Here is a 21,288-nt window from a genome sequence, read left to right as displayed (position 1 = left end):
GTGAGACAGGGTTCAGGTTCAGGTAATAGATACTCGATTGTGTTTCCTCCAGCAGCCGTCGTCCAAATCACAGATTTCTCAGTAAATCCCTCAGTCAGTTAATAGTTGTTTCCAGAAGAGTATTGCAGTGTGTAGGAGGTTTCTCCATCTGGTCTATTGTAGTGGAACAAATAACTTGAGTTATTATTATTTCATTAGAACTTGGGTGACTTTGATTTCCGTCCTAAAATACTGTGAACGCTGTAGTTCGTTTCTGTTCCGACTCTGGCATCCGCCACCATTAGGCGCACTTATTAAAGCAGACTCACACACACACGTATCTGTCTTTGCATATTAATAATCATTTATATGCATATATATGTGACACAAATTTAATTACAATTAGAAAAACTGTCTAAATCTTTTAGATACTGTGTATGAGATATGGTACACAATTTTAATTATAGTTAGAAAAATTGTCTAAATCTTCTGAATTATAAATGAATAGAATTGAATTTGGAGAAGTTACAAATATTTACAAGATGACATAAAAAAGGATAGATAATGCAGTCTTTTATCAGTATGATTGTTATAAATTGGTAATTTAAGTTTATCAAATAGGGCCATCTACATGAACAAATTCACAGTTATCTACAAGCTCTTGTTCAAAGCCAGGAATACTTTGTAAAGGACTGGAAGAATACTGAAGTCTCTTCCTCTTTGCAGAAAGATTTTGATCCCTGGGTTGGGAAGATCCCCTGGAGAAGGGAAAGGCTGCCCGCTCCAGTATTCGGGCTGGAGAATCCCATGGACCATATAGACCATGGGGTCACCAACAGTCGGACACGACTGAGCAACTTTCACTTCACTTGATAACACTATCCAAGTGAGACTGAGAGGCAGTCAAATTTTAGACAAATACATTTCATTATCATTAGTGAACTCTCCTTTTTAAAATAGCCTGGCTGCTGTCAACTTCTGACAAGATTATACCATCCTGAGACTCATTTACAATGTGATGTATTTATAATATAATACTTTTATTATTAGCTTTTTCTGGAATTTTACTCTAGCAACATTAATAGTGGTCCTTGATGGGCGTTTTGCTTGAGAAGAGGTTGTTCTTGTTTAAGTTATAGGCTGGCTGAAATACTTAAGGGGTATCTTGGAAATGTTATATAAAAATGGTTAAACTCAAGCTGTGGACTGTAAAAATTATAGCTTTATAGGCCACATGCCTGCCTACCCTTCAATCACTGTCAAAGTGATAATTTCTACAATAATATGTTTCTTTTATTGTGAGATTCTAAACATCAAGTGCTGTTTAAACATTAAACTGAATTGTTTATGTTAGTGCCGTACCCGGCGTGTCATACATCAGGCCACCGTAATCTCTCATGGAATGTAAAATTCTGTCATGAATCATGGCTTGTATATCGGAAATTACTGTAATTTTGATTGGAAATTACAGGGCTCTTGAAATGTTTCTAATTATGATAGAATGTTAGAGCCGCTTCAAACCTGTGTGCTTCTTCAGATGTCCTCATTTACATGCCAAGACTCGGCGCTAAGGAGAGGTGTCCTGTGTGCCCGTTCCCCTCCCCCGCCACCCGCACCTTCCTGGTATTTAGTATAATTGGGATGAGGATCTCCTAGTGCAACATATTTTGTCCCACCTTTCTCTGTGATTACACAGCTCTTCTGACCTTTCCAATTAAATTATCAAGACTAACAGACTGTCTTCCTATAAGGCCAAACACTTTCCCCAAATCTCCAAAATAGATAAACAGAGAAACTAAACATGCATTACTGATTGCAGTAAGGGGCAGCCTTCAAACCCACAAACAGAAATAGATATTAAAACTTTCTGGTAAGTTGGCATCTGTCATTTAATCCCTATCCCACACCCCCCGCCAACCCATTTCCTGTCTTACGAAAGCATATCTCCTTCTGAAGTGGTGTTTTGGCTACCTTCATTCTTTCTTTCTTTTAAACAGTACCCCAATTCTGCCCGCCTAAGCTGAGTTTCTGATTTTGGAGCCATTCAGACAGTGGTTCAGTTCAGTTCAGTCGCTCAGTCATGTCCGACTCTTTGCGACCCCATGGACTGCAGCACGCCAGGCCTCCCTGTCCATCACCAACTCCCGGAGTCCACCCAAACCCATGTCCATTGAGTCGGTGATGCCATCCAACCATCTCATCCTCTGTTGCCCCTTCTCCTCCTGTCCTCAATCTTTCCCAGCATCAGAGTCTTTTCAAATGAGTCAGCCCTTCACATCAGGTGGCCAAAGTATTGGAGTTTCAGCTTCAGCATCAGTCCTTCCAATGAATATTCAGGACTGATCTCCCTTAGGATGGACTCGTTGGATCTCCTTGCAGTCCAAGGGACAGTGGTAGCAATGGGTTGATAGTGTCACGTGAGTGATGTTCTGGGTTCGGCATCCTTGCTTTGTGTCCCTGTCCTACAAAGCTCCCCATGAGTCACTTTCAACCACGTCAGCTGCAGCTTCTGTGTATCTGCCATGATGAAGTGTTCCCCGGAACCCCCAGAGCTGCTGGCTTATCTTCTCGGTACTGGTTGAAGAAAATCCAAGGGGCCAGCTGTAGACTGTTGGGGTCCAACAGACTGTTAACTTTCATTCCCTCACATCGCAGTTCCCAACTACTAATTTACTGGAACTTCATTAAAAAGCGTTTTTGTCACTTTCTCTTCATTCTTCAGTTGAGATGTTAGCTACCCTCTTAATGAAAATCTAAAGGTTGATAATTGCCGAAAAATAAGACCATCCAAAAACGGTATACATTGCTGAGAGAGGAAGCCTGGCTTAACAAGGGCAGGTAGTCTTTGACAGGCTATGTTCTCTTGCCGTAGTTTTTGTGAAGGAAATATAAAAACTGGAATACAAACCAAAACAAACAAAACTCTTCAGATGAGACTGACCTGTTGCGTGGTCAGAATTCTCAAATTGTGAGTTACTTTTGCCTTGGAGGCACTTGCCGAGGCCCTTGCCGAGGCCCGTCAGCACGCGGGTCCCGCCAGATTCCGAGGGGAGAGCTGGAGGCGCCCCTGCGTGAGCCCGTTCTGGCCCGTCCGCTTCTGTGTCTGGCCCTGATTCTCTCTGTCAGCGTAACATTCATCACCTCTTTTGTGCCAGACCCCACCGTGTACTGTATATTGCTGCATTTAGTTCTCAGTAACCCTGTGAGCTGTAACATTGATTTCCTCTTTTTACACGCGAGGGTCACTTGACTACAAGTAAGAGAGCCAACCCCAAGTTCTCTGCATCACTATTTTAGTGTCTTCTCAGGGTTCCAGGTAGCATCAGGACCAAAGTTAGCTCCCCTCTTCCAGGAAAGAGGAATTCGGGATGCTGAACTAATCAGTGGTCAAAACGGTGGGGGCTTTCCTGTCTTCGTTGACATATTCATGGATTATGGGTTCTTGCCATCGGAGGGTGCTCGGAACCCGAGCTTCTTCATGCCTGGTTGGGGCTGGGGTGTCGGGAGGGGAGCCTGGTGAGGACTCAGAGGGGCCGTGGCCCCAGCCTGTCACTGGCGTTAGAGCACCGGAGGATGGGAGGGGTCTTATGCTGTCCTGTACGTGGAAGAGCACTGAAGCTTACAAAGCTGTAACACAAACAGATAATGGCTTGTAATGTGTTAAGCTAGAGACGCAGACCTTCACACAGAGTGACTTATTTTTTACCTATTTATGTATCTCAGATACCTTTCATTTTACAAGGTAAAGCTTTAGGTGGGTTGCCTCAATGGCAGGCAGCAGAATTCCTTTAAAAGACAGCACAGCCCTAGAAAGCTGTGGAGCCAGATGCGTAGTAACTGTGGTGTGCGATGACTGACGCAGCAGAGCGTTTTCAGGAAAAGAAACCAACTCTGCAGATCCCACCATTGCACAGGTATTACATTTTCTCCTCGATGAGTAATAGAAATGAGATTGTTTTTAACTCTAATAGAAATGTCTGGGTAAAATATGCAAGTGCAGACTGAAGGCAGGCTACTTTTTGTGCTTGGGTAGGAAAGCAGGCTAATGCAAACTTTAAAAAGATGATATGCTTTAAACATAATGCGAATAGCTACAAATGAATACACTTTATATTCTGGGTATTCAAATAAGGAGCCGTTTTTTTTCCAAGTGAATCATACTGGAATTTTATCAAACATTTAGTCTGATAACATTCAAATAATTACAGGAGCAGAATTCGCTAATTTTACTGTTAAAAAAAATAGTTGATTTGGGTAATAACCATTACAGTATCAAGGTTCAGTTACTGTTCAGTGGTTATAGTGTTTTCATATGGGAGATGGAAATGGAATTCTTTCCTTAATGGTGGCAGATGTTGGAATCTAATTTTATTCCACAGCAAACCCCCTGAGAGCTCTGAGACTTCAGGTGTGTGTCCAGCAAGGGGGCATCAGCAGCGCTGTAGGCCTCGCCTTGTACATCGAGCTGTTACATTGATTTTTGCGTTTGCGGAGGTGGGGCTTGCAGATGCAGTGATGCTGTGGGAGTGAAGGGCTGTCACTGTGCAGCTGCATTCCCGCTTGCATTTAGAAAGTGATTTCTCTCTGGTGCTTTATTGAACAGGGTAGTTCTTTTAGGTAAAGCAGTCAGATGATGGAAATTCTATTTGACCGAACATGCTTTCAGTAGAATCGTTTGCACTCTCTACCCGCCGGTCCTGGCAAGTTACTGGACACTTTGGCTGCAACAACTTTGGTGAATGGATGTGGTTTTTTGAACTAAAAAAAGAATTTCTGCCTCTGTGAAAATAGCATGCCAGTTAAAGCAACCAAATAATTCAAAGCCTCTTGTACTCTTTTACCTGCTTTTCAGACACATTTGTCATTGTCAGACCTGTAGGATGGGAGAGAGAAGGGACAGTGAAGGAGAAGGAACATCTTCGTGCTCATTGGGCTTGTAGGCAAAAAAAAAAAAAAGTATCTTTGGATTTGGAAATTCTTAGATGGTGATTGGAATGCCTTAAACACAAGTAAGAGATATCACACATCATCGCCGATGGAAATAGGGCTGCTGTTTGTTGTTCAGTCTCTAAGTCGTGACCGACTCTTTGCAACTCCATGGACAGTAGCCCGCCAGACTCCTCTGTGCATAGGGCTAAGAATGCTGGTTATAGGAATCTACAGTGCTAAAATCCAGGAGAAAAATCACATAACTGTGCGCATTCTGTATACCAGATGCATTCTGTATTCCAGTGTGTCAGCAAAGGCATCTTTTATTTTGTCAGAATCAAACTGCTGTCGTGGAAACCTCACGTGGAAGCCCCGCGCTGACTCACTGTTCTGGAATGTTCTCGTAACAGACTTCGCTGCAGCACGATTTCCCCTGTGCAGCCTCCTGTCTCAGCCCCGCAGGAGCCCCTGCCGGCTTCCGTGATTTCCGGAGCCACGTGCTTCCCCGGCAGCCTGTGGGAAGGCCTTTCCCACGTCCCCAGAGCCCCGTCCCTTGGGCTGACTGCCTGCAGCCAGGATCCAGGGAGGGAACCGCCCTTCTCCACCTAGCGCCTTATTTTACCTTCACTTACCTTTATTGGTGGGGAGGAGACCGTCCGGAGATACAGGTTTCCCTGGACTGGCTTCCAGGGAGGAGCAGGCGGCCTGAGGAAAGCTCAGGGCGAGGGGTGCAGTAAGGCGGCCTAACGCGCAGCGTCTCGGGACGCGCTGACCGCAGGTTGGCCGCGCTGGGGAGGCTTCGTGCTGCCCGTGTGACGAGGCCGGGCCGCCCTTCCCATCTGGCGCGGTGGCCCGCACTGTGTGATCTCTAAGCGTCCCTTCTGTCTAAATACCAGGATCCCTATTGGATTGACTTTTTTTTTTTTTTAACTTGAATTATGCTTTTATTTTTTTAATTAATTTTTTATTGGAGTATAGTTGCTTTATAATGTTGTGTTCCTTTCTACTGTATAACAAAATGAATCAACCTATATAACCCCACCCTTTAGGACTTCCTTCCTGTTTCGATGGCCACCGTGCTTTAAGTAGGGCTCCTTGTGCTGTACAGGGTGTTCTCGTTAGTTACCGATTTTACACATGGTATCAATGGTATATTTGTGACAATCCCCCTCCCCAACCAGGGATGGAACCCACACCCGCTGCATTGGAAGCATGGAGTCTTGACCATTGGACCACTAGGGAAGTGGACTTAGTTTTCGAAAGTGTAGACCTATCTTTATGTTTCTAGGGGTCCCCAACCTCCGGGGTCTAAGGCCTGATCATAGGAGGTGAAGTTGATGTAATAATAATAGGAATAGAGTGCACAATAAATGAAATGAAATGCACTTGAGTCATCCTGAAGCCAGCCCCTCCCCCCAGTCTCTGGAAGAAGCATCTTCCACAAAACCGGTCCATGGTCACAAAAAGGTTGGGGACCGCTGTGGTCTACTTGATTGCTAAATAGGACTTCTGCGATTAAGTTTAATCTTTAAATACATAAACATTGACATAATATAGCAGTTTAAAGGTACATGATTGTATGTTTTACAGTGTTTTAAGAACTATATTTGTGAATCTGAATATAAGCTCTTTTCACATTTCTATGTTATAAAAACAAGCATGTATTTTAATTAATCTGGGGTTTGATCACAGAGGTAGGTTCAGAATTATTCAATAGAAACTTACCTGCTGGTTATATTTTTGGCTAAAATATCACGTAAAGGGGTATTTTCCCTCTACACACTTGATATTGTTGTTTATTTCAGAAAGTCAAACCACACCTTTTTGGTTATCTTATTGCCACCTGAAAATCCTTTAAAAATTTCTTCTAAAATTTAAGATTAAGTAACTGGAGTCATGTAAATACGCGTTCCTCATTCTCCCATTTAGTAAGTTCATTGTAACAAGTATGCTGCTGCTGTGTCGCTTCAGTCGTGTCCGACTCTGTGCGACCCCATAGACGGCAGCCCACAGGCTCCCCCGTCCCTGGGATTCTCCAGGCAAGAACACCAGAGTGGGTTGCCATTTCCTTCTCCAATGCAGAAAAGTGAAAAGTGAAAGTGAAGTCGCTCAGTCGTGCCCGACTCTTAGCGACCCCATGGACTGCAGCCCACCAGGCTCCTCCATCCATGGGATTTTCCAGGCAAGAGTACTGGAGTGGGGTGCCATTGCCTTCTCCATGTAACAAGTATAATCGTAACTAATTAAGCCCAGTTTTCCAGCTTTCAAAAAATGGCATAAAAATTTTTTACTCAGGATTTGGAGAGAAGCAGTTTGTGACTATTGAGCCAGCTCTCTAAATAGGATGAGCACGTGGGGAAGTTTGGGGAAGGTGACCCAGAGCGGGTCCTTCAAGGCAGGCCAGCGTGTGATGCGTTCTAGGGTATGAGTGTGTATTTGTAGAATCTACTGTATTCTAAGGCCACCTTTTGTTCCAAAATGTAATATAAGTTGAAAAGTGTAGACTCAGGATATCTTATGAAAGTTCCTCTTTTTGGAAGCCTTCTGTTGGGTTGACCAGAAAGTTCGTTCAGATTTTTTCCACCCAAACAGAACTGTCTGGCCGACCCAATATAATTAGTTGGACAGTTGAAGAGTTAAAGGACAGGCTCCAATATCTCCAAAATGGGAGTAGGGAATAGACCAGACCAGTGGGATTTTAACTCTCAGCAGGAATGAATTTCAAAACGGAATGCTATTCAGCTAAACTTCGTGTGTAATTATAACACTGATATAGTTCTTTAACAGGCTGCCAAGTGAAAAGACAAAGTGTTTTCTCAAAAGTCGCACCAGTTGTCTTTTATGGCTTGGGTAGTAAAGGTAGGTTTTATTTTAGCTTTATCTTCTTTTTCCCTCATATGAGAAATGAAAATAAAGGCCCTGTGAAATGAATGAGCTATGAAAATGCATTTATGCAAAATGACAATAGAAAAATAGCTCTGGAAGAAACTGCACTGTTAAAATTTCACATCAATGAACGGTCCTAAAAGAGAGATGGAAGAACTTATGTTGGGAATATGAATCTGATGTAGGATTTTTCAGCCCTGCTAAAAGAAGACCTTTGGTACCTTAAAAAGTAACCTTTGAGATTATTCATTCCTATAACTGTAGTTGTTATGCTTTTATACATGCTGTTCTTTTGCCTGATAAAATGACAACTAAATCATAGACCACCCGTTTAAATATCTAAGTAAACATCTATATCTGCACATACAGAATACATGTATTTAAAGTAGATTTTAGAGATTGATAGGGATATAGCCATTCTATAATTTGTCATTAAATATCTCATAAAAAGAAAAGCTCCGATCTGCTCGTGGTGTCACCATATGATTGCTAAAGAGATGAACTTGTCCTTTTTCTGAGACTTCATCTATTTCGGTTGTCTGGTCATAGAGAATGGATTCTCTTTTGAGTTCTTGATTCAGCCATTCCAGTGGCCTTTTGTGGTTTTCTTTTCTTTAAGCGATCCCGTTTTCAGCCCGTAGGCTTCAGGAATTGGGCTGAAACGCACAGTCTCGTGGCCCGCCTGCCGGCTCGGCCGCCTCGGCGCCTCTGCTCCTGTAAATCAGATCACAGGCAGCATGCTGTTGTATAATAAGGTGTCTGATCCTTATTACCAGTTTGTTGATGCACAGACTCCTTCAAATTGACCATTGCAACACATGGTTTCCCCTGAAACTAGCTGTGATAATTAGCGTGGTTCTAATGAGACAGAATGTCAGTGATCTTCTGCTGAACTGTCGAGTCCCGACGCTGCGGATGGGAACTGTCAGAGCCTGCCATCTGTGACAGCGCTTGGCACGTCCCGGCGGCTGCCGAGAGCATGCTCAGTAGACTAGTTTCAGACAAATGGCCCTTTACTTGACGAGGGCCCTGCGTTCTGTTCAACTCGAGAACGCTGGCCCCAACTTTGGCCCATGCCAAAACCCATTTTGTGATCCGAAGGCAGAGAAATATGCAAACCTCTGTTGTAGGTTGCAGAAGAGAGGACTCTTTTATTTAGCAGGTGAATTTTCAGTGGCATTCCTTACCTTCGGCTTTTTCCCCCATCCTCTCTCTCCTTTTTTTCCCCCCCAATGGCCCCATCCAGTCAGTTAATGGCAAGGCAGTCATTGAAGAGCCTCTTCCCCAGTTTTCATCCTGCCTTGTTTAAAAGAGATTTGTTGAGGAGTTGGGCTGGCTCATCACGATGGAGCAGTCAGATGTAGCAGAGAGGGGAAATGAAAGAAATAGTTGAGAATGTGTCTAGGAATACACAAGTCGGACAGCAGAATGAAAGCAGACAGGACCGTGAGGTCTGAAAGCTCCAGAGAGGAGTGGAGAGTTTTGTGTGTGTGAGTGTGTGTGTGTGTTTTTTTTTTTTCCTTGAGTACAAGTCCAGCGCTGCTTATCATTCCAAAATATGCTTTGTTGCTTTTTATTTCCTCCTCTCTGGCAGACCACACAGGGCTTGTTCTGAAGAACATTTTCACTAATCTGATCAGGCAGCCAAATACGCCGGGAAAACTGCTTTAATGATCCCACTAATTACCTCAAGTCAATATGAACTGTATTATTAGACTGAGGGAAAATATTCCATTAGGTCTCCCCCTTGGGAGTTCCTCCGCTTTGTGATGTCACCGGAGCCTTCACCCTCTCGCTTGTAATTAATTTTATTTACACACGCAGGCACGCACAAGGTCACACCTGCACAACCAGCGCTGGCCAGGGAGCGTGTGGCACTCGGGCTTAATCAGATCTGTCATAATTACCATTCTGCACGTTTCTGACACACGCTGTGAAATATTTCAATTTAACTGCCGCTACCAGCACAACCAGATGTAGTGCGAGCGTGGCTGCGTTGGAAATATTATTCCTCAGGATAAACTCTCTCCTCCTCCTCCTCTCCTCCCCCCCTTTGCAGCTAATGTAGCACAGAAGCTGATGGGTCCTGTAAATCTTGAATGCAGCGCTAGATTGATAACAGGCGATTAGACAGTTTAACCACAAACAGCTTGTTCATTTTTCACAAATGAAAACCACATGTGGTGTAACTAAAATTTCAGGCCCCCCCTTTTTTTTAAGAGTTGGGGTCTGCATGTGCGTATGTTGGAGATGCTCTTAAAAAGAAAACGCGGTGGACAGAAGTTGTCTAGAAAAATAGAGAAGTTGCCTGTTTTTTTTTTTTTTTTCAGGTAGTTTTATCCAAACTATCATCAACTTCCTTTTTTTTTTTTTCACTTTTGCCAAAACTCAGATGGAAAAAGATGGTACTCTCCATTTCCTTTTTTCTTTTTTTGCACAGTTTTTCTTTTTTTTTTTCTTTTATTTATTTATTGGATGGAAATGATAATATCCCTTTAGTCTCTGCCTTTTTATTTTGTCACTGTCAAACCTTTTTTTTTTTTTTGAACGTAAATTCTGAAAGAACTTCTACAGTGGGTATATGCAGTTTTTTAAAGGAGCGTTTCCCTTATTTTTGTCAATGAAAAGTTGTTAGTTTAGGCATGGCAATCATATTCCTCACAATCCCAAAACAAAAATGGACCCATCAAAAATTTATTTCCCAGAGAGGTGTGTTGATTTGCAGAATCAGTGTGAAGGGCAGAACTGAAAACCAGTGAATTCTGTTTCTTTAGAAATAGTGGAGACAGCCTGGCAGAAAGCACAGGTGCAGGGTAACCGTTAAGGCCAGAGTTATCACCAGTCTCAGAAGAATCCAGCCATAAGAAGATAAAAGTATTGGAGCCATAGAAGGCAAAAGCTGGTGGAAAACTGAAATTAAGAGAGGAGGAAGGAATAGGCTCTGTGGTGATGTAGAACTGTGCCTCTAGAGAAGGCTTGCAATAATCCACTTTAGAGACCATTTAAAATGTAGATCGAGCTAGTTAAATATCTTTTAATGCCAAATAAAATACACTCTTCCTTTTTATCTTTATTTTTGTTTTACTACTGAAGTTATGAGCCTCATTTCGAAATTTCCTCCCTGATAAGAGGTGCCATTTCCCACGGAATCGTGGATTTTTCTCCTTTCTCTCCTTTCTTTAGCGACTTACCTCTCTTCCTATTTCCTTATATTAAAAAATAAAAAAGTTTTCCTTCTCAATGTTTCACCGTTTGCTCTGTGTTTGCTTCAGAATATCTTCCAACTTCACAACTAGCATTTGTCTGCCTACTCGTTCTTTTTCTTGTGGCCTGAATATCACTTTAGAGGAAAAGAAAGTATGTGTCTTAGAATCCCTCTTCCATCTGAACTGCTGAGCAGTTCACATGGTTGATGCCTTCAGTCTTAATCGGCCTGTGTAGTCATTTTGCAAGATACTGACCGTGGGAGGTTCCAGTCCCGCACTGCCCGTCACTGTACTGACTTCTGTTGAGGCAGATGCAGCCTCAGGGCCCCCTTAACCCAGAAGTGAGAGCACCAGCTGCCAATCGGTGAGGTCCACCCACCCTGGCTGGTGTCACTTGCGTTCTAGGATACCCAGAAACAGATTTGCTACATCTGTAGCATAGTTGTATGGGGATGAGTCGAAGAAATAAGAAACGTGGGGGTAAGAAATTACAGCTTGTGACTCCTGTCCTGCCTCTGCTTTAATGACCCTGAAGAATTTTGCACAGAGACTTCAAAATAGGTGAGCCAGCATGCAAGTGAAATCACATTTTGCAGTCATTGAACTTGGCACTTAATGGAAACGTGCCTTTTTTCATTGCAAGTGAAAGTTTCCATTTGTAACCTAAGAAGTCATCCCCAGCTTTCCACGTTTGCAAACTTTAGTTTTCATAGGTTAGGATTTCTTTTTGTCTTAAGTATACCTGTGGATACAAAAGAGAAGAGGAAGAAGAACCAAAAAAAAAATAGCTGTTCAGGGATGCTAGAGTATATGCGAAGTTTGAATTTTGAGTAGGAGACGAGAACGTGTCTTTCCATTAAATTTAACAAGACTCCAAGAATCCCCATTATTCAAGGAAAATACTGAAATTTTCTTTATGGACCCTACTGGGTCCCTGTCTAATGCAAAGACAGTTTTCATGTATCTGTTAACAAGTCCTGGCTGAAGATTAGTAGAAAAGGAGTCTATAAACTTGATCCTACCTGTCAGCTCAGTCCACCTTCACCCACTCTGCGGTCATGCAGATCTTCAGGAAGATGTTCAGGAAGCAGAATTTGTTCTTTGCATATTTACTCTGTTTTCAATGTCAGCATTTTTCACCAGCATCATTGAAGTCATCAATATCATCTATCATGTAGCCCGTGCTTTTACTCCAAGCTGAAGGAAAGAGGAGAGTGTGGTTCCTGATTATCTATGTCAGAAACGTATTGGTCTGCAAAGTCACTTGTGGTTTATATAACAACTTGTACATAAACGTCATCTTTCAGAGAAGGCCTTGGGGATTGAAAAGAGTAGGGGCCCCAATTCCCCGTCCGTCATGTTGGGGAGACCCAGGCATGTTGCTTGGCCTGACAGGCCTCTGACTTTCCCCTTCAGGAGAGTGAGCTAGGTTGGGTCAGACTGTCGCGTCCTGGGCAGGTCCACGTTCCGTGAGTTTGTTGCTGAAGCTGGCGCACGAGTGTGAAAAAGGATGCTGTTTTGATTGAGGGTACCGCCGGCAGGTATGTTGTGTGGGGATGAGTCCCAGGGGAGGCAAGGTTTTGAATAATGGAAGGGCTTAGCTGATGGGGACACAGTGCTGTTTTGGGGGTGTTTTAGCCTAAAAGAATTATTTATGAGGGACATGTAGTGAGAACAGGCTCTTTGAAATCCAGGCTGTGAACTCCGTGTTACGTAGTGTGCGCTGGGCTCCGGATTGATGTGCTCTCGTCTGAGACTTGTTGCTGGAAAGCTGGAACAGCCACCTCCTTTGTCAGGGACCGTGCAGAGTCGGGCCAACATGCAGAGGAGGCGAGCTCCGTTCACTCAGGGCTTGGCCTTGGGTTGCTATGTGGTGGGGTAGTGGTTGCCAACGCCCTGTGATTAGAGATTGCTAAAGAGCTTCCTCCTTTAACATGTCTTTTTTGGGGTTTTTAACTGATGCCTGAAAGTCCACCTTTAACTTCTCATTTTAGGGGATTGATTCAAAACAAAAGTTCTTCAGGGCAGGATAGCACATCGAAGGGGAAAAAATAGACTCAGTCCACCAGCAATCACAGGTTTGGAAGAGGTCGGTGGAAAGGAGAGTTAACTGGGTGAAGGAGGCAGGGAATGAGAGCTGCTGTGCAGGAGTTATCTTGACACTCTCAGTTGCAAGCTTGTCACCTGGTACCTGGAGCGTCTGATAGCTTCTGGGGAGTGCCTAGCCCCAGATGTCTTCTTTAAATGTTCCCCTGTTTGTTACTTATACCAACACTAGGCTGCTTGTCAGGGCGTTACTTGACTGGTTCATTGATGGAGTATTTGGTGGTTAAAATGAAATGCAGATTAGGTAAAAAATAAATTACTTTCAATGGGGTCAAGGAAGTGAAGGCTGTAAATAAAATATACGTTCACAAACAGACAAATGCTATTAGGAAAATCCAGCTTGGTCCATGCCAAGCTGTTACTGTCTAAATTGCCTTCTTTTTTCCTGACTTGCAATTAATTTTTGCTTGTGTGTTTGGAGATTGGGGGAAGGGTAATAGCCTAATGGGTAATGATTTTATTTTAGTATTTTGATTAAAGAGCCTAAATAACTTGGACCCTGGGTAACCATAAGAACTAACGCCTTATCCATCAAGCTTAATTTCCAGGCAGAGAGTTGTGTTTATATTTTTGGATAAATTTAGCACTGAGGTGTATATAGAATGTACAGGGATGAGACGGTCATGGGCTCCTTTTCTACCCTCCCTTTACCGTCTTTCCTGTTCACTTTCTTTTCTTTCTTCAATCCTTTGCTAGCTTCCTTCTGCCTGCTCTCAAATCTGCAAGGCTCTCCTTTATGGCCATTTGCTCTTTGAAGAGGTGAGGAGAAGAAAGGCCAGTCACTGGTCTGCAGGCCTCCCTCCCTCCACCCCCAAAGGCCCGCCCCTGCCTTAATTCCGTTCCTTTTCCTTCTCGTGTCTGCCCCACTACTTCTTCGTCTTCTGTTTAGGAAACCCAGGTGTCTTTGGACAAACACTGTTAGTGTTCCTCTCCAGGCAGATAGGCGTTTCTTAAAGGCAACTCTGCTCACTGTGCTTACCTTTATAGTTTGGGGATGGTGTGACCTGAGCTAAGTCAGCTTCCTGATTCAGAGGTTGTAAACCCATTTACTGAGTTCATAGCAGGACCAGGTGAAAACACAGCGAGGTACACGTGTGTGCTGGTGTTAACTGTCAGTTAGGAAAGTTCAGGCTCTTAAACTATCACTTTATGAGTGCATTCTCCTCCAGACCTGAAATAGATGGATCTGATAAAAGTCTTCCCTCCAGTGACTTGGGGATTGAGTGGGGGTGGGGTCTCACACACACAAGCACGCACACGCACACACCCCACACACTCACACACCCAGGGCACTGCTGAAACACCCCTGGTGGAATCCCGGGGCTCCTCGGAACAGAATATGGGAACCATTGACTAGTGATTAACTGTTCCCTTCAACCCATCTCTAAGAGGTGTGGTGCCTGAGCGGCAAAAACAAAAACAAAAAAGCAACATGATAAGGAGATCTGTTCCAAGAATTCCTAAATGCCACCGTTTTCTAATCTACTAGGAAGCTTATATGAGATAGTTCTGGAATAATGTTTGAAACATATATATTTAGGTGTGTATGTACATATGTATACGGACACATAGATGTTGGTGGGGGGCACCCTCTTCAGGAATTCTTAACCTGTGTCTCATCTTCCCCCAAGGGTCCACACATGAACTTAGAATAAAAAAAGCTTTATTTCACTGATGTCTTATTGAGGTTTGGCACTTAATTATCAGTATAGGCAACAGGTGACAGTATTGTTAGGAACACCTAAGGATTTGTCACCAATAAAAATCATAAATATTTTCATGTCACATTTTTATTGTAGATAATCTCAAAATACTGTTTTTGCTCATCACTCTAAAATTATGGTAGGTCTTAGATCTTGTTATTTATATGTTAATAAAGAATCACACAGTGTTATATTACTATAACATACAATTTTGATGACTGTATTTCAGTGAAATTTTTTTTTTTTTGGTAATTTTACGTATTTTATTTCTGGCCCATACAAACATTGTCCTGAAAACAATGGACTTTACCAGACTACCAGAAGGGTCCATCACACAAAAGAGGGGAGACCAATGTTTAGATCAGTTGTGTGTGAGAAGAAAAAAAAAAAGCCTAATTTTTTAAAACATCAGCTGAAGAGTTCTTAAATTTACCTGGGAAAGATTTCTTGATTACTTTTGCAGATGCTTATTTTTCAAGTACCCTGCACTCCAGAGTATGTAAGCGTGGGTGGCGATGACTGCAGAGACATCTCAAACAACAACACACCCCACACACAGCCTGTTCTCCAGGATTCTGATGCCCAGCATTTGGGACAGTGCCTCTGCCCTCAGGCTGGAAACTTTTTGCCAGGTAAACTATACCTTGGCTATCAGCTTAAGTCTGAACTTTAAGCTGATCTTCCTCACTGGCCAGTAAGTGCTGGGAGCTATGGTCCCTCTTCTGTCTGTCCCACGTCTCAGCCTCACGGTAGATGGCACATAGATGGCACTTTGTGGTTATCTGTGGAAGGGCAGAATGATTCAGGAGTAAATTCATCCAGCCGCAGTTTTGCCCGCACAAAAGCTGGCGTACTCCTAAGGCGGTCCCGGTGGGAGGAGGGCGGGGAGACCTTTTGCCCAGAAGGCCAGGGTGGGGCCTGGCTCTGCCTGCCCCTCTGGATGTGCCCTCCGGCAGGGTGCAGGCTCGGCAGTGGGGAGGGGCCTCCGCGCCCGCTTTCACTGGTACATTCTGACCTGGCCGTTACCACTGCAACTCCGTGGTGCTTCTAGAAATAGTCACCCTTTCTTTCTTTTAAGCCTTTTTTTTCTAATCCCCCAATTCGAGTTCCTCATTTAAGCTGACTTCTGATGAGTCGCTTTGCATAATGGATAAAGCAGTGTGGTTTTTGGCCGCAAAATGGGTGTTACTTTATCAGCAAAATCATAAGCAGCTTGGGAGCTTGTAATGACCCTGCCCGCTTGATGGTTCCTCTAAGATATGAGCCCCATAACTTTTACAATCCCGAATTGCCTTCCCCTGGTTTTAAACATTCTTTTGTTATCTCTCGTAGAATATCATAGAGGGAAGATTTAAATTTTTAATTCGCAGCCCCTCAATATGAGTAATGAGAGGTATAGCCCATTTGAGGAGATATCTGCCGTGTTGAAAAGTTTTATATAAATCAATGAAAAATGGAATGGCAGAAATATTTGTTTAAATTAACCTGACGATAGATTATTTTTGTAAGCTGACAACTAGTGTCTTGAGTTAATCATCACCTAAAAATGACTCATGTTACAGGTTCATATTTTTATAGGTTTTGTTTTTTTTTTTTGCACATGGCATATACAGATATTCCACAACATTTTTTCTTTATGATCATTGTAATTTTGAAGAAAAAAATAAATATTGTAAGTTTTTAATAGTGCCTTAATGTAACATAAGAGATTTGCTTCATAATATTATGGTATAAGAGCACACATTTATTGGGGTTGAGGGATTTGGAAAAAGACAAGTTTCCCAGGAAACTTCTGCTGTAAATAGTCAAATGTACATGCCTTTGATGGAAGCCTTCTGTTTTTAACGCATCATTTTATCTTTATTTATTTATTTTTGGCCGTGCTGTGTGGTATGTTGGATCTTAGCTCCCCGACCAGGGATTAAACCCGTGTCCCCTGCATGGGACACATGGAGTCTTAACCACTGGACCACCAGAGGAGCCCCAGAAGCCTGTTACAGGGCCTCTCTGCCTCCTGACCCTACTAGGCCGAGCTCACTTCAGATGTTACTTCTTCGAAAGGCAGCATTATTATGAGTGTAAGTTGCTGGACTCTGCTATCGTGCACTGTGCCCTCAGGAACTGTAGTGGTGTATACAGTTTTTTGCCACGAACTAAATGGCTCAGACTGTGTTATTTTTCTGTTTACCTCTGATTCCCCCAACTCACTGCCACTTCAGTGTTGCAGGGAATCTTCTGCTGTATTTTTACACTCTCTGAAGTGTGAGCCTCTTGGGTGAAGGCAGGTGAAAAGCATGCCCTTCATGGGGCTGTCCGTGTTGACGTGTGTTTATGACAGATATAACTCAGCAGAGATGGGGGTGGGTTGGAGTAAAGAAGTCCGCCAGCCTCAGTTTGTGGGAGAAACACTGAGGGTCGGGGCCAGAGAGCAGGAATGGAAAAGAAGACGCAAACTCAAAAGACATTGAGGAGTAGAATTGATGGGAATTTATGATTGTTTATGGAGAAAACAAACAAGAAAAGTCAGATTTTTTTAATTGAAGCTGTTTACCATGGTTTTTTAAAATTGAAAAATAGTACTAGCCAGTATAGAAAAACAGATTTTAAAGAAATCATAAAGGAGGAAAGACCATAAAAAAATACCCAAATCCCAATTAACTAGAAATAGCCTGATTTGTGTTCTTTGTATACACATATGTGTATGTTTATTCATATACATACATAACACATGTGTGCACATATATGCCTTTCATTCATTCATACTCTAAACTCACCTTTTAATTAATTCCCTATTGAGGTATATTTAAGTTGCATTCAACTTTTGCTGTTACAAACAATGCTAATGTGAACATTATTATAGTTAAATATTTGTATACATCTTTATTATTTCCTTAGGGTTAATTCTCAGAAGTAGAAATTATTGGATCAAAAAAAGCATTTGTGTTTTAAAGGTAATTGCTACTCATTCTACACTCATCATTTCCCATTGTGCTTTGGAAAGATTATACCAATTTATGCTTCAAATAGCAACCTTTCACCCGGGTGACTGGGTGAGTGGTGATGCGATTAACAGTTAAACTATACAGAAGGAGCCGTGTTTGTGGGGGAAAGATACTGGGTTCAGGTTGGGATGTGGTAACTGAATTATTTTCATTAACTCCCCAGATACCCACATTCCTTTGGATTATATTTGTGATAATGACAATGATAAAAACAATCATTCATCATTCTGTTATTGTGCGCCAAGCCCCTAGTGTAAATTATCTCAACAGTTCTTAAAACCCTATGAGCGGTGGTAACGTTACCCCATTTTACGGAGGAGTAAATTCAGGTCTAGTGAACTCAAGGCACTTGACCAATCACTATTAGAATAAGTGTTAAAATGAAGACATAGGATTTCTTAACAAATTGACCTCAGGGGTACATTTACATAGAGGAGATGGAGTCACAGTGATTAAGTAGCATCCTGAAGCAAGTGTGGCAGAGAGCGATGGTGAAAGAATGGGAAGCTTGGTGGATTCCACAGCGACTGTCCACCTATTTTCCCTAGCTTATTGCTAATTCTTTTTTTTTTTCTTTATTCTTCCAACTGAATATTGCCCATTCTTCAAAGCCAAGCCGCCATGACTCTTCATCAGCAAAGACGTCCTTGACCATTCTGGCCCATCTCTCCTCTTGGTTCCCACGTGATGTCTGCCCATCACTGACCTTCACTATATACTGCTTTGCTCTAATAGCTATGTTTGAATTCCGCTTCTTCCCTACTATCCTGTGAGCCATGTAAAGCAGATGCTTTTGGTGAAGTCATCAGACCCTCTGTGGTTATCACAGGCCAGGCACTGGGCTGAACAGAACCCTGTTCCATTTGTAGCAGCCGCGGTCTTGTGAGATGAATGCCATTATTATCTGCACTTTGTCGAGGAGGATCGGGGACTCAGGGGATTTGCTCAAGTTCTCATACATAAGTGCCTGCCCTGGATGTACCTCTTAACTGGTATGCTGAAGTGATGGAGCGTAACTGGAAGGAGAGTTAGTATTTACATGGGAAGAAAAAACAAAGGAGAGGGCTCCTCTATTTGAGGAAACAGTGTGGGGAATGGGCGTAGAATGTGGGGAAATGACAGCTGATAAATGGTCTGATGAATTAGGACCCGAGTGTGACTGGGTTTGCAGGCAGCTCAGTGGCCAAGAATCTGCCACCTAATGCCGGAGACGCAGGTTGGATCCCCGGGTCAGGAAGACCCCCTGGAGCAGGAAATGGCAACCCGCCCCAGTGTTCTCGCCTGGAGAATCCTGTGGACACAGGAGCCTGGCGGGCTACAGCCCACGGGGTCGCACAGAGTCAGGCACGACTGAGTGAGCCCGCGCGTGACTGAAGGACCCTCCCGTGAAGCTCTAGGGAGGGTAACTTTTTTCTCCCTCTTGGGAAGCTTTCAAGGTCATTTTGAGCAATAGGATAATGGTGGGTGGTTTGAAAGCAAAGACCAGAGCAGTGATTTCATCCTGGCCTCCCTTTTCCAAGGGCATCTCAAAGTGGACTTTCTCGAATTCGAGAAAGCTTAGTTACACCTGTGTGTTTACCTATCGGGAAGTTCCACAGACCAAGCCAGACATTGTATTTGCTTTTTGTAGGAGTTACAGCTGTCTGTCGTAACGCTCCTTCTCTCCTTTCCTAAAGCTCTAGTCGTCACGGGTATACACTTTCCCCTAAGAGAGGAAAGGGGATGATTACTTAAAGGTTGTTTTGTTCTGAATTTAAGATAACCATCCTTGGGACGTACTTAAAACGATTCTTCAGTGCCTAAGAGCATCATTCAAGGAAAAGTTGCCGACAGGTCAGTGGTGGGCAGAATGGAAAGGAACGGTCTATGCAGTAGAAACAGACCAAGATTGAGACCAGTGTTACAGCAGGAACCTTGGGGAGCCTTGGAGATACCGCGTTTCCTGTTTTTTAATGGCACTTGATATGAAGAAGGAGGAGAGAATAAAGACTTTAAGTTTGAGTGTTTTTTTTTTAAACAGATGTGGTATTTTATTTTTTATTTTCTTGGATTATTATTGAAGTTTTACTTAATTCACAACTTTGAATTAGTTTCAAATATAAAACAATGTGATTCAGTTATATATATATATATTATTATTTTTTTTTTCAGATTCTTTTCTATTATGGGTTATTACAAGATACTGAGTCGGATTCCTAGTCCTGTACAGTAGGTCCTTGTTGCTAACCCATTTTATATATAGCAGGTTGTATCCGTCAATCCCAAACTCCTAATCTATCCACACCCCCCTTCCCTTAAGGAAGATTTTTAAGGCAGAGGGTATAAATGTAAAGCAAGAGCCAAACCGTATAACTGAAACTTACGTAATATTTTAAAATGCATCGAGATTGAGAGAGAAAAACATACTCTTTTTTAGAATCTGTATCAAGTATCAGACATGTAAGCCAGATTTTTGTTTAAACTTTGAAGACACCATCCTGAAAGCAAGTTTGAAGTCTTTGAAAAAATTAATCTTTAAATTAGTTATCTTCCAGATCTATTAAAAAAAGAATAATAATAGGATGAAGGCTTTATTCCGAAATTCTGTTTCAGTCACATTAAGAGATTATCTTCTTGTCAGCTAACTTAATATGTTGTCTATAATTTCATACTTTTATCTTCATTAATTTTTCTCCTCAAATTCTTCCTGAAAATATTCTTTAAAACTTTCCTGACAGTCTTTGTAAATGAGAACCATTTTATGTTTTTATCTAGTCTGCCCAAACTATCTGATACTCTTGTTATGAACCAAACAATATATAGGAAAAGAAAAGAACACATATTTATATGCTCCCTCAAGTCAATGCCTTTGAGAATGTAAAAAGGAAGTAAACAGTCAAACCACAAAGAAAAAGTAATTTTCTTTCTTTTTTTTTGCTTAATTAAATTTTAAGCAAAATTGATAAAAATCATTTACCAGTGATTCGGAATATTCCTTCTAAATTGACTAAATTTTAATGTGAGCTTCCCCTAAATTGTAGAAACATTTCTTTTTGTTAATGCCAAACCTCCAGAAATTCTGCTAGCTTTATCTAACCTCTTGAAGACAGAGTGGCAAAAATCTACTCAAGTAAGAAATTCATGGATGGTTGTTTATGACCTATTATTAATTCAGTATGGAAACCCACAGATTTTGGCTAAGATACTGAGTCCCTTAAATTGTGGAATCTGGAGAGAGTTTAAAACAGTAACAGTTTAGAAGTTTAGAATAATAAAAATTTTTAAAACCAGTGTGATTTTTTTTTCATGCAAAAATACAAGCATCAGAAACCACACCCTGAAGATAAATATATTTGGGGATATACACATATGCTTTCCAAGTGGTACAGTGGTTAAGAATCTGCCTGCCAGTGCAGGAGACACAAGAGACACCCTGGGTGTCCAATCCCTGGGTGGGATGATCTTCTGGAGAAGGAAATGGCAGCCCACTCCAGTATT

General features: G+C 42.2%; 1 protein-coding gene and 1 long non-coding RNA gene across 6 annotated transcripts in view; one reads left to right on the top strand and one right to left on the bottom strand.

Moving 5' to 3' along the window:
• SATB1 (SATB homeobox 1) overlaps positions 1-21,288 on the top strand; it is a 100,371-nt gene that overhangs the window by 66,855 nt on the left and 12,228 nt on the right. The window lies entirely within an intron of this gene.
• On the bottom strand, positions 8,206-15,301 carry LOC129644361 (uncharacterized). The gene is made up of 4 exons (XR_008710818.1): positions 15,243-15,301; positions 14,086-14,277; positions 12,023-12,197; positions 8,206-8,508 (listed from the first exon to the last, which is right to left on the bottom strand). It is a non-coding gene; the product is annotated as an uncharacterized LOC129644361 (long non-coding RNA).

This window comes from Bubalus kerabau, chromosome 2 (assembly GCF_029407905.1).
Source record: "Bubalus kerabau isolate K-KA32 ecotype Philippines breed swamp buffalo chromosome 2, PCC_UOA_SB_1v2, whole genome shotgun sequence".
Classification (NCBI taxonomy): domain Eukaryota; kingdom Metazoa; phylum Chordata; class Mammalia; order Artiodactyla; family Bovidae; genus Bubalus; species Bubalus kerabau.
The sequence above is the reverse complement of the archived record's forward strand: the minus strand, read 5'-3'. Positions and strand labels throughout refer to the sequence as shown.